Raw genomic sequence first — 10667 nt, 5'->3', positions numbered from 1 at the left:
AACCACTCCACAGACACCACAAAATCCTCTCCTAAACCACACAATACATTGCTCTCCATGAAACGCAATGATGCATTTTTTTCCAAGAAAATAGGATTAAATTTACTCAACGTGAGACATTTTGCCCTATGCTCTGGACACAGAGAATGTCTAGAGACAGATCTGTTTGTTCCATAACAGAAAAGTGAATATTCACATTAGCAGTCTTTATCATGGCAAAATTCAAATTATGTTTGATCTGTTTTGGAGTATGGTGACATGAAAATGCATTGTTATTAAAAAGTACACAAAAAATCACAGAACAACATGTAAGATTCAATTGAGTCTGCTTTTGACAGTCTTGCTACACAGATATTACTAAAAAAGAAGTACTGAGCTCCCAAGTCCCCAGCTACTGCCGTTCCATGATAGATAATCTTAGTCCTAACCACAGAAAACATAAACTGCCTTATTTTAAGACCTAAGGTCCTTAATTTTGTCTAATAATAGTAAAATCTCTTTTCCTCTTGAATGTGCCTACTCTTAGCTATTGGCCTTCCTTCCATCAAATCTTGTCTTGTCTGCTTTCCCTGTCCCCTTTACCTTTGTCCTCAATTCTGTACTCACAGAATGATTTCGCTTGTCACTAATTTGGGATGTGGTTTCTTTCTTAATTTACATTTTCTCAACTTCTCACATACCAACACAGATAAATATGAATTGTATGGACATCTACACAGTGATGAGGATATAGATATAGAGGAAAAACAGTGGGTTCTAAATTGGGTGTGGCTACACTTATTGGTCAAGTAAACCTGGAAAAAGTCATTTTAAACATTTGTGCCTTAGTTCTCCTTTAAGACAAACAAAGTTCTCCTTTAAGACAAAAACCCCATACCACCATCTACTGCATAGGATTTTGGAAGGATTTAATTGTGTAATGTATATAAATGTGCTTCATAAATCACAAAAATCCTTAAAAAAAAAAAAAAAAACAGGGGCGCCTGGGTGGCTCAGTCGGTTAAGCATCCGACTTTGGCTCAGGTCATGATCTTGCGGTCTGTGAGTTCAAGCCCCGCGTCGGGCTCTGTGCTGACAGCTCAGAGCCTGGAGCCTGTTTCAGATTCTGTGTCTCCCTCTCTCTCTGACCCTCCCCTGTTCATGCTGTCTCTCCCTGTCTCAAAAATAAATAAACGTTTAAAAAAAATTAAAAAAAAAAAAAGAAAAACAAACCAATAACAGAGAGGGAGGCAAACCATAACAGACTCTTAAATACAGAGAACAAACTGAGAGTTGCTGGAGGGGAGGTGAGTGGGGGGAAGGACTAGATGGGTGATGTGATTAAGGAGGGCACTGGTTGGAATGAGCACTGGGTGTTATATATAAGTGATGAATCCCTGGGTTCGACTCCTGAAACCAATACAACACTGTATGTTAACTAACTTGAATTTAAATAAATAAATTTAAAACAAAAATACATATTTTAAAACAAAAATTAAAAAAATAAATAAACAAAAATACAATTTATAGATGATCTGTTTCAAAGATATAAGTATGTATTCAATAATGATGGTATAATCTATAGCTCCCATGGACACATAATTTACGAGAATATAGTAAGGTCTTCGTGGTTCGTGGAAACTGTCTTTAGTCAAGAGCCAAACTATAAATTATGAACAAAACAGAATATCACTGACACATTCTGATTCTATATAGCACAAGCCATTAAAGTTGACAGAACATAAATAAATATTTATGATTTCTACTTTCCTACCTTCATCTTCAGCTCAGGCTATTCCACTGACTTAGAGAGTCTTCGTCCTTGGTCTTTTCTTACTGAAATCTAACAAATCCCATAAGGCCAAGCCTAAATCCTGTCTTCTCTAAGAGATCCTTTCTCAACATTCCAGCAACAGGCAAGTACAACAATATCATCTTATCCCTATTCCTCTACAAGCACTTATCAGACTCTTCTGTGCTTTGTGCCTACCTGAGTATATTCATTTTTTTCTGGTAGAGCTCTTTGAGAATAGGGGTCATATGACTTCTTTTTGTTTGTTTGTTTTCCACCTACTTTACATATAGAGGATGTCTATGATATGTCTAAAAAAAAAGAGGAAAAAAAGAACTTCTAACAAGTCAATCTTTTACACACACATCAAAAAGTGTATTACATGTGAGTGTGCTTCCTAAGCTCTACTGTATTAAAAGGATGTCAGTTTAATAACATTTCTGAAGTCATCATTCACACTGAAAGCTTCAATACTGATTAACAACACTGAATATGATTCAGTAGCTCTCAAAAACTGATGCTGACAAATTGGTTCTTTTTCTTAAATTTTGCCACATTGTTGTTGTTTTTTCCTATTTGATGCTTTCCCCATTTATAAGCCAGTATTGAGCATAATTATCATCTTCACCAATATAAATATTAAGAAGATCTGGGCACCTGGGTGGCTCAAGTCGGTTGAGCGTCCGACTTCGGCTCAGGTCATGATCTTGTGGTCCATGAGTTCGAGCCCCTCATCGGGCTCTGTGCTGACAGCTCAGAGCCTGGAGCCTGCTTCAGATTCTGTGTCTCGCTCTCTCTGCCCCTCCCCTGCTCACGCTTTGTCTCTCTCTGTCTCAAAAATAAGTAAAACATTAAAAAAGTTTATTTTTGAGACAGAGCATGAATGGGGATGGGTCAGAGAGAGAGGGAGACACAGAATCTGAAGCAGGCTCCAGGCTCTGAGCTGTCAGCACAGAGCCCGACGCAGGGCTTGAACTCATGAACTCACAAACTGTGAGATCATGACCTGGGCCAAAGTCGGACGCTCAACTGACTGAGCCACCCGGGTGCCCCTAAAAGAAAACTTTTAAAAAGACTTGATAACTTAAGGTTAAACCATAAAACTTATTCATGAACTGGCCATGACTTTTAAATCATTGTGAACCAGTTCAGGAAACTGGAATTGGCTTCCAAAGTCTATAAAACAAGACATTATTTTAACTGGAAGCTTGATATCTTTGTACTCAATTTTAGAAATTAGATATACACATCTGAAATGGTAGGAAAAGTCCAAGTGAACATGTGTGTGCTGCATATAATGCTGTATTTTGGGATGGAGATTATTATAAGGCCTTGTAAGTACTAGGTTTCAACTAAGGCATGATCATCGAAACAAAGAAAAAGCAAACTGCCCTTAAAGGCTCCACATTGGACCTCCTTTAAGACCAAAATAAAATAAGCCACAGGAGAGGGTAACTCTGTACATTAGGAAGAAAAAAAAAAAAACAAACCTGCAGAATAAAGAGCAACTGAGGAAAGGGGAATGATGTGACAACAAGATGGTACTTTTCAGGGAGCCGACCGCCCCACTGAGATATGAGAAATTCTGGCCAGAAATGCGTTCAGGACACACTGGGCCATTTCAGCTCAGGCTGTGAAGTGAACATTTTCTCCTGCCAGACCAGAAGCATGACTGTACGTGGCAGTCATTCTGTATGGAAAAAAAAATGAGTGCTGATTAAATCAATGCCCTGCTGACATTCAGAAGTTACTCTGTCCACTGGTGAGTGAATGAAACTCTTTTGACTCACTAATGGTTTTCCATAGCTAGTAATAAAGAAGCATTTCAAAAGTACGCATTGACTATTTAGAAACCTTCAGTAGCTATCCATTGACCACAAAAGAGATTCCAGAAACTATGTACTATGACATTCAAAACCTCCAGGATTTGGCCCTAACTAAACTCCTAATATAACTTCCTCATCTCTGCCATATGTAAACTTTTCCCACCAAAGTTCTAGAGGAACTTCTAGATGTTTTATAATTTACCATCTTTCTATTCAAGAAAATACACAAAGGCAAAGCACTCCGGTCATTGCCAAATTCTTCATTTCATTCATTCACTTATTCAGCAAATATATGTTTTGTATTGAATCAGTGCTAGATGCTGTGATAGTTGATGAGAGTATCTAACAGGGTGAAAACAAAGACTCTGCTTTCTCTACGTACTTACAGCCTCATCCCAGGGGACGAGGCTAAAGTAAGTAAGTCATTAATGAACTTAATTTCACATTGTGCTGAATGCTATAAAGAAATAAATGAACAAACCATACTATAAGAGCTGCCTGGGGTTGGGATGGAAGCAGGACTCTATTAGATAAATTAGTCAAAGAAGGTCACTCTGCAATGGTATTTTTCAGCTGAGATCTAAGTGTTGAGAAGCCAATCATGCGTAGAACAGGAGGAAGAACATTCCAGGCAAAAGGAAGTGAACTGAAAGGGCCCTTTCCTGGCAAAAGAAAGTCAAGTGGAAAAGGTATTGACATGTTTTTAAAGCAGAGCAAAGACTAAAGAGAGACACTGGAAGAGCTGGAGAAAGAGAGATTGTGGGAGAGTTTATTCAAAGTGCAAAAGGGAACCATTAAATAATTTTAAACAATATCTGAAACACATTTTAATATAACAATTCAGACTGATGTGTGGAGAATAGATCTTTGGTAATGAGCAAGAGAACATGCCAGTAATTCAGGTGAGAGATAATGCTTTTACTTTTAAAATAAAAAGAGGACAAGCATGGGTCAGTGCCCTGTCTTTTCCCCTTCCATTCCTTTCTCTCCCTCTCCATTTTGCCTATTCTTTCTATAGTGATGTTTTTCAATTCAGACACATAGAACAAAGCAAACCATTCTAAACTTCCCAAACATAGTTTAGGGGTCATATGTAAGCCCCCTGTCTTCTGAATTAGGAGATATATGAAGCTCAAATAGCTTGAATATGAAATTTAGGACAGCTTGTAAGACATATGCAAGAAAGGCAATTCTAAAGCACATTTTAAAAATGTAAGAATACTGTACTTCTGAGATAGACTATTTAGAATCGCTTTCTATCTTCTGAAGCCTTTTTATGCAACCGGGATAAATCAGCAAGCCCAAAATAAGTAATTTCCATTCTTCTACTCAAACATTCATATTTCAATAAAGAAGGGAACTCTCTCTCTGCTTTCACCACCCTAACTTTGGGAATGCATCCAACATCATGCATTTCATTCTGATGAAGTGCTATATTTTTTGCCTTGGCTCTTTACTTAAATTTCACAATATAGCAACTTTAGAGAATTTTTAACCCACTAGGAGGTTTCTTACCGAACGACAAGCAAGTAAGTTGACACTGAAGACATTTCTGTTTCTAGGTCACAGCAGAATTTTTAAATTTTAGTTAGCAGCAGAAACACACTGGCTGGAGGGAAAGGAAGTCACTCGATAATAGCATGCACATCATGCTAAACACTGAAAATTCATTGGCTAAAAGGCATAAACATCCTTTTACAAAACAATAAGATGTCTTGTTTTGTTTTGTTTGTTTCATAATGGTGACACCAGACATTTTTGTAGCATTTGCTAATATCTCCAAATTTACCTCAAATTTTTGCCAACTCAAAGTTAATTTTTCTTTACAAAACCAACTAAGCAAACAAATAATTTTAAAAATTGAACAACATATTAAGAGAATAGTCTTAAAGATCCATTAAGTTTTGAAACAAAATTCAAAAGCATTTTTTTTAAGTACTGGATTAAACTAAATCCTATGGATTATAGTATTTCAAGTGTAAAGGCCAGGCTGTTTAATAAGAATTCAATTTTATTTTAGAAAATTCCTAAACATTTCCATATAATGTGGTCAGAATTTGAGAGATTCAAAAAACAGCTAGATGAAAAACCACTTTGGGGGCCCCTGGGTGGCTCAGTCAGTTGTCAGTTAAGCGTCTGACTTCTGCTCAGGTCATGATCTCAAGGTTTATGGATTGGACCCCCACACTGGGTTCTGTGCTGACAGCTCAAAGCCTGGAGCCTGCTTCAGATTCTGTGTCTCCCTCTCTCTGCCCTTCCGCTGCTCATGCTCTCTCTCTCTCTCTCAAAATAAGTAAACATTAAAAAAAAAAAAAAAAAAGAAAACCACTTTGCATTCTTATTTCACAGTTTCTGATGGTGTTACTATCCTTTATGTTGTTAATATAACTTGTAAAAATACCAATGTGTTGAATTATTTTTATACTTTAGTTTTTTATACTTCAGGAAGTAATTGCTTGCTTCTCTTGACAAATTTATAAAATTGATTTTACCGAGGTGCCTGGATGGCTCAGTCAGTTAAGCATCCGACTCTTGATTTCAGCTCAAGTCATCATCTCACTGTTCATGAGATCGAGCCCCGTGTCAGGCTCTGCACTGAACACAGAGCCCACTTGGGATTCTCTTTCTCCCTCTCTCTCTGCCCCTCCCCTGCTCATGCACACATCCCCCCCCCCGCCTTTCTCAAAATAAGTAAACATTTAAAATGAAAATAAAATAAATTTTACCAGATATTGAAGACTGTATAATATAGTGCATTGCCTTTTTGTTCTGACTACTAAGAAGCTCTGAGCTTAATTTTATTCTCATATACAGTAACTGTATTATAGTGGGTTTCTAGTATATTAGACTGAAACTGGTATACTTCCCTTTTATCTTTGATTTTTTTTTTGTTTTTATTCCATTTCCAAAATCTAATGATATAAATAATTACCTTAGGTAATTCAAAGTCCTTTTGTACACAGGAGAGGTATAAAAGATAAACCCCTATGGTAAGGGAAATTTCTAGTAATTAATTCTTTCCTACATCTTAATGTAGAAAATTTAGAAATTTCTAGCTTTAAAAAATACATATTAATTCACAGGTTAGGTGTTCATGCTAATGTAGAAAATGAACTTATCTTTGCATTTACAGAATGTGAGTTTAAAATGCAGTCATGGTTATAAGTAAATATTTATAGCTTTCAAAATGCTATTTGGTAAGGATTAGATGGGAAATGGCGTTTCCAAAGAGTAACGTTTTCTCTGTGGAGTAAGTTGGAAAGGAAGAATATGCATTTTTAAAGCATTTTCTTTTGCCAAACTGCTTATACTCTTTCCTTCAATTACTTATGGTCCTGGGCCTGATTAATAGACTCCAGCTCTTTCTGAACTCTGGTAAGTTTCAAGCTGATGTTTACAACTTAATGTTAAACACTGACTCTTGAGTAGCTACAGTCAAATGAGGCCCTCATGAGCCCAGGGCAACAACAGATCCTATCAGCTAAGTTTGCTAGAAGGTTTCTTATCTAAATAAAAACCATCTTTCAGGGTAAGGAAAACACTGAAGTGAAGAAGCAGCACTTTTAAACGTCCCATTTCCGATTAGAAACTTTTTAAAACAAAAAGCCCTCGAAGCTTTTGAAAAAGAAGAAAACCTCAAAATATTAGCCAAAAAATATGTGTGTGCTTAATTGGACAAAATCCCTCAAGCCATCTGTGTACTGTATTGTCTAACTCCCTAACAAGAGGATAGCCAAAGCTTGGATGCTCTCTGGGTAAGGAGAGAGTGCTGTCTTAGGGATGGAATGTGTCAGAGATCCAATGAAACTAGTGTGTGTGGCTTACTGGTATGTGCCTGTTGTTTTTTGTTCTAAACATTAGGACAGGGTAAGATTGAATAACTGGGCAGGATCTTAACCTCTGAAGTATTGTCCAGAAGTCTCCCTTGAGGTGTCAGAGGATGACTAATGGTTACCGAAAAGAAGGTTTTGGGCCAAGACCTCTCTGACATTTGCTTCCTGCTACTGTTTTTGGAATCACAGCTTTATTCCTCTTTAGAAATTTCTTTGGAAGGCAGATGTCACTCATTTCCTGTTCCAGTTTTGCCAACGTCTCATGGCTATTGCAGAAGTCATCATTTTAACTGGTAAATAATCGTATTTGTGTCTTGATTATAAAAAAAAATAAAATAAACAGAAATCCAGTGTCCCCATTTGTGAGCTCAGAACTGGATTCCGTTCCTCGGGGATCCCCATGTTGACGAGCACAATCTTGTTCACAAGGTTGTTAATAAGAATTTACCCTGTGTATTGTTGTGTAGTTTACAAGGCACTTCACAATACTACCAATAAAAATAAAAGTAATAAAAATGATCATTTACTGTCTACCCAATTCCTATTGTGACATTCTTCAAAAAGCTAGAAGAGAAGCCTCCTACCTCACGTCGGGCCCAGGGCAGAAGTACCTGATCATTATTTACAAGTGCACATTATAATACAAACAATGAGCTGTAGCACCACATAGAAGCCAGTGCTGGGATAGACTGAGTTGCCCTTAATGAACTTCCTGGTACCAAAACAAATTTTGTTGTTCTAACAGTTCACTCATGCTTTGCTTCTGCCTGGTTTTCATTATGATAAATGGAGATGAATGTTGTCTTTCCCTAGTGACCCATTAAAAAAGCTCTCGCTGGCCATCACTTCCCTGGAGCCAACAGCCAGCTCCCTAATTGCTTACTACCAGAGTTATGTCTCTGCAACCAGCAGCAGCCAGAGCACATTCCCCCTCCCCAAACTGTACAAAGTTGCAAAACTTTGACTTTATTTGTCAAATACGATTGCAAACTGGCAATTAACTATGGATGTGGGCTTTGCGCTTGGAAGATAGGCTTTAAAGATCAGCAATAAAATAGCTTCATGTAGACTTGCCGCTGACCTTTCTGTTTTTGAGACTATGAAAAAAAAAAAAAGAATTTCAAAACTTTTTGTGTGCCTGCAACATTGTTTTGTGGAATAACAAAGTGGGTATAAAATGCTTGTCATGGGCAAGGAGGGATGGGAGCCCCTAGGACTGAGAATCAAAACCCAGGTTTACTTCCTATTTCTCTCATAAGCAACTGCCTTTCCTGAGTGGATTGCAGGTGGAGGCGTACAGTCAGGGAAAGGAAGTAATAAATTGGGCCTTGCCTTGTTAAAAAGTGTAACAGTGCTAGGATAACATCGGAGATAGCCTGGCAAAACTGATGACTTGGGGAGAGCTTTAGCGTTTAGCGACCTTATAGGAAAATGCTGGCATTGTAATTCCCAACATCTCCCTTCTACTTTGTGTTTATGAAACAAATTTAACATTCCACCCAAGCCACTCCACTGTAAGAAATATAAGAAAAGCAAACAAGCAAATCAAAAGCTTTTCCACTTGTACGTTTTTGGTATAACTATGCCACATTCCTCTTTGAAATACAAACTCTCTCTAGCCCCTATAAGGGTGGGGAGATTTACTTCAAAATGTATTTCAAAACCTTTACTTCACCTCATGTTAAGGAATGCACCATGGCTGAAAGCCAAAGGGAGTTTCACTCCAAAGACCCCTCTTGGAGGGTTCTTCAAGGGGAGACTAAGGTCCCTTCAGGTATTCAACCCATCAAGCTGACTAATGGGTGTTCCTAACCTGACAGGCCACATGTTCTTATTAAAGAGGTGGTTTTGATGATAGAGTTCTTTCAGTGTTCCATAAGTTCCTCTGGCATCACACCTGCACTTTTTAAAGCATTCAGCCACAGCAGTAACCTTCAGGCTCTATTGTAAATTAAATATCCCGGCCACATACACAAGCTAAATTATAAACACAAGCATTTTCTCTGTACCTCAGCCAACAGACTATACTGGAAAGAAGTTCCAGTCCATCTGAATGTCTGAGGAGGTTAAAGCTTGGAGAAGTTCACTTACTGACTGAACTTATCAGGTAGCACCGTTTCTTCAGTTACTTTTGTGGTACTTGCATTGGTCTGTGGATATGAAGTTCCATTAGCAATAGGTAAGCAGGGCTAGAAAGGCCCTTTAAATTATTTAGTACCACTGCCTCAAGTAGAAAAAGGTTGTGAATGGAAAACGAATGGCAAGACTGTGGTTAGAATCTCTTTTATTAAGATGTTCATAAACATGTGTTTGGGATTTTAATCCCTGTTATTTCAAAGTAGAGGCAAATTCATATATATCTGGTCCATGTAACAAGAGTTTGCTGATCACCCCTGCCATAGAAAGAACATGATAGGTGTTCTGTGAGGATATAAAATATTTTCAGTATGGTCCTTGATCTTTTATTAAATACGGCCCAGTAGGTTAAGAAGACATACACAGACTATTAATATCAAGAACTAAGTTTCTACAGGATTAGAGGGCAGAGTAAGTGGTAACTGGCAACACAGCACTAGAGAAATTGAGAGGCATTTGAAATCATAGTTGCCTGGGAGGTTCAGGGAAGGCCTCATTGAGAAAGTGGGAATAAGGCTGGGTGATGAAGAATGAAAATCATGTGGATGTCTCAGATGCATGGCTAAACTGGCTCATGTGTAAGGTCTAGATTACCGAGTAATGGGGAAGAAAGGTGAACAGGGCTGTATTATGGGGCTTTCTGAACACTAAAGTGAGGTGTTTCGATTTTTACTGTTGGAAAAAGAGAAACAGATACACCTATGTGTGTATGTATGTGAGTGTAGCTGTGAACATCTCCCCTGCCTCATTCCAAAAAGGATTTGAAAAATAAAAACCATATTTGAGGTAGCAATGGAAAACTTTTTCTTCAGATTTTATTTTATTTTATTTTTTTAGAGTAAGTTGAGGTTCACAGCAAAATTGGAAGGAAAGAATGGAGATTTCCAGTATCTCCCTTACCCCCACATGAAGATAGTCTCTCCCATTATCAACACCCCCGACCAGAGTGGTATATTCGTTACAACCAAGAAAACTACACTGACACATCATAATCACCCAAAGTCCACAGGATTCACTCTTGGTACTGTATACTCTGTGGAATTTGGAGAAATGTATAATGACAGGTATATATCATTACAGTACCATACAGAGCAATTTTGT

At 37.8% G+C, this 10667-nt stretch overlaps 1 protein-coding gene across 1 annotated transcript in view; it reads right to left on the bottom strand.

Annotated features, from left to right (window-relative positions):
* Window positions 1-10667, bottom strand: part of P3H2 (prolyl 3-hydroxylase 2) — a 148656-nt gene that overhangs the window by 34963 nt on the left and 103026 nt on the right. The window lies entirely within an intron of this gene.

The sequence above is a fragment of the Leopardus geoffroyi genome, chromosome C2, assembly GCF_018350155.1.
Source record: "Leopardus geoffroyi isolate Oge1 chromosome C2, O.geoffroyi_Oge1_pat1.0, whole genome shotgun sequence".
NCBI classification, from domain to species: Eukaryota; Metazoa; Chordata; class Mammalia; order Carnivora; family Felidae; genus Leopardus; species Leopardus geoffroyi.
The sequence above is the reverse complement of the archived record's forward strand: the minus strand, read 5'-3'. Positions and strand labels throughout refer to the sequence as shown.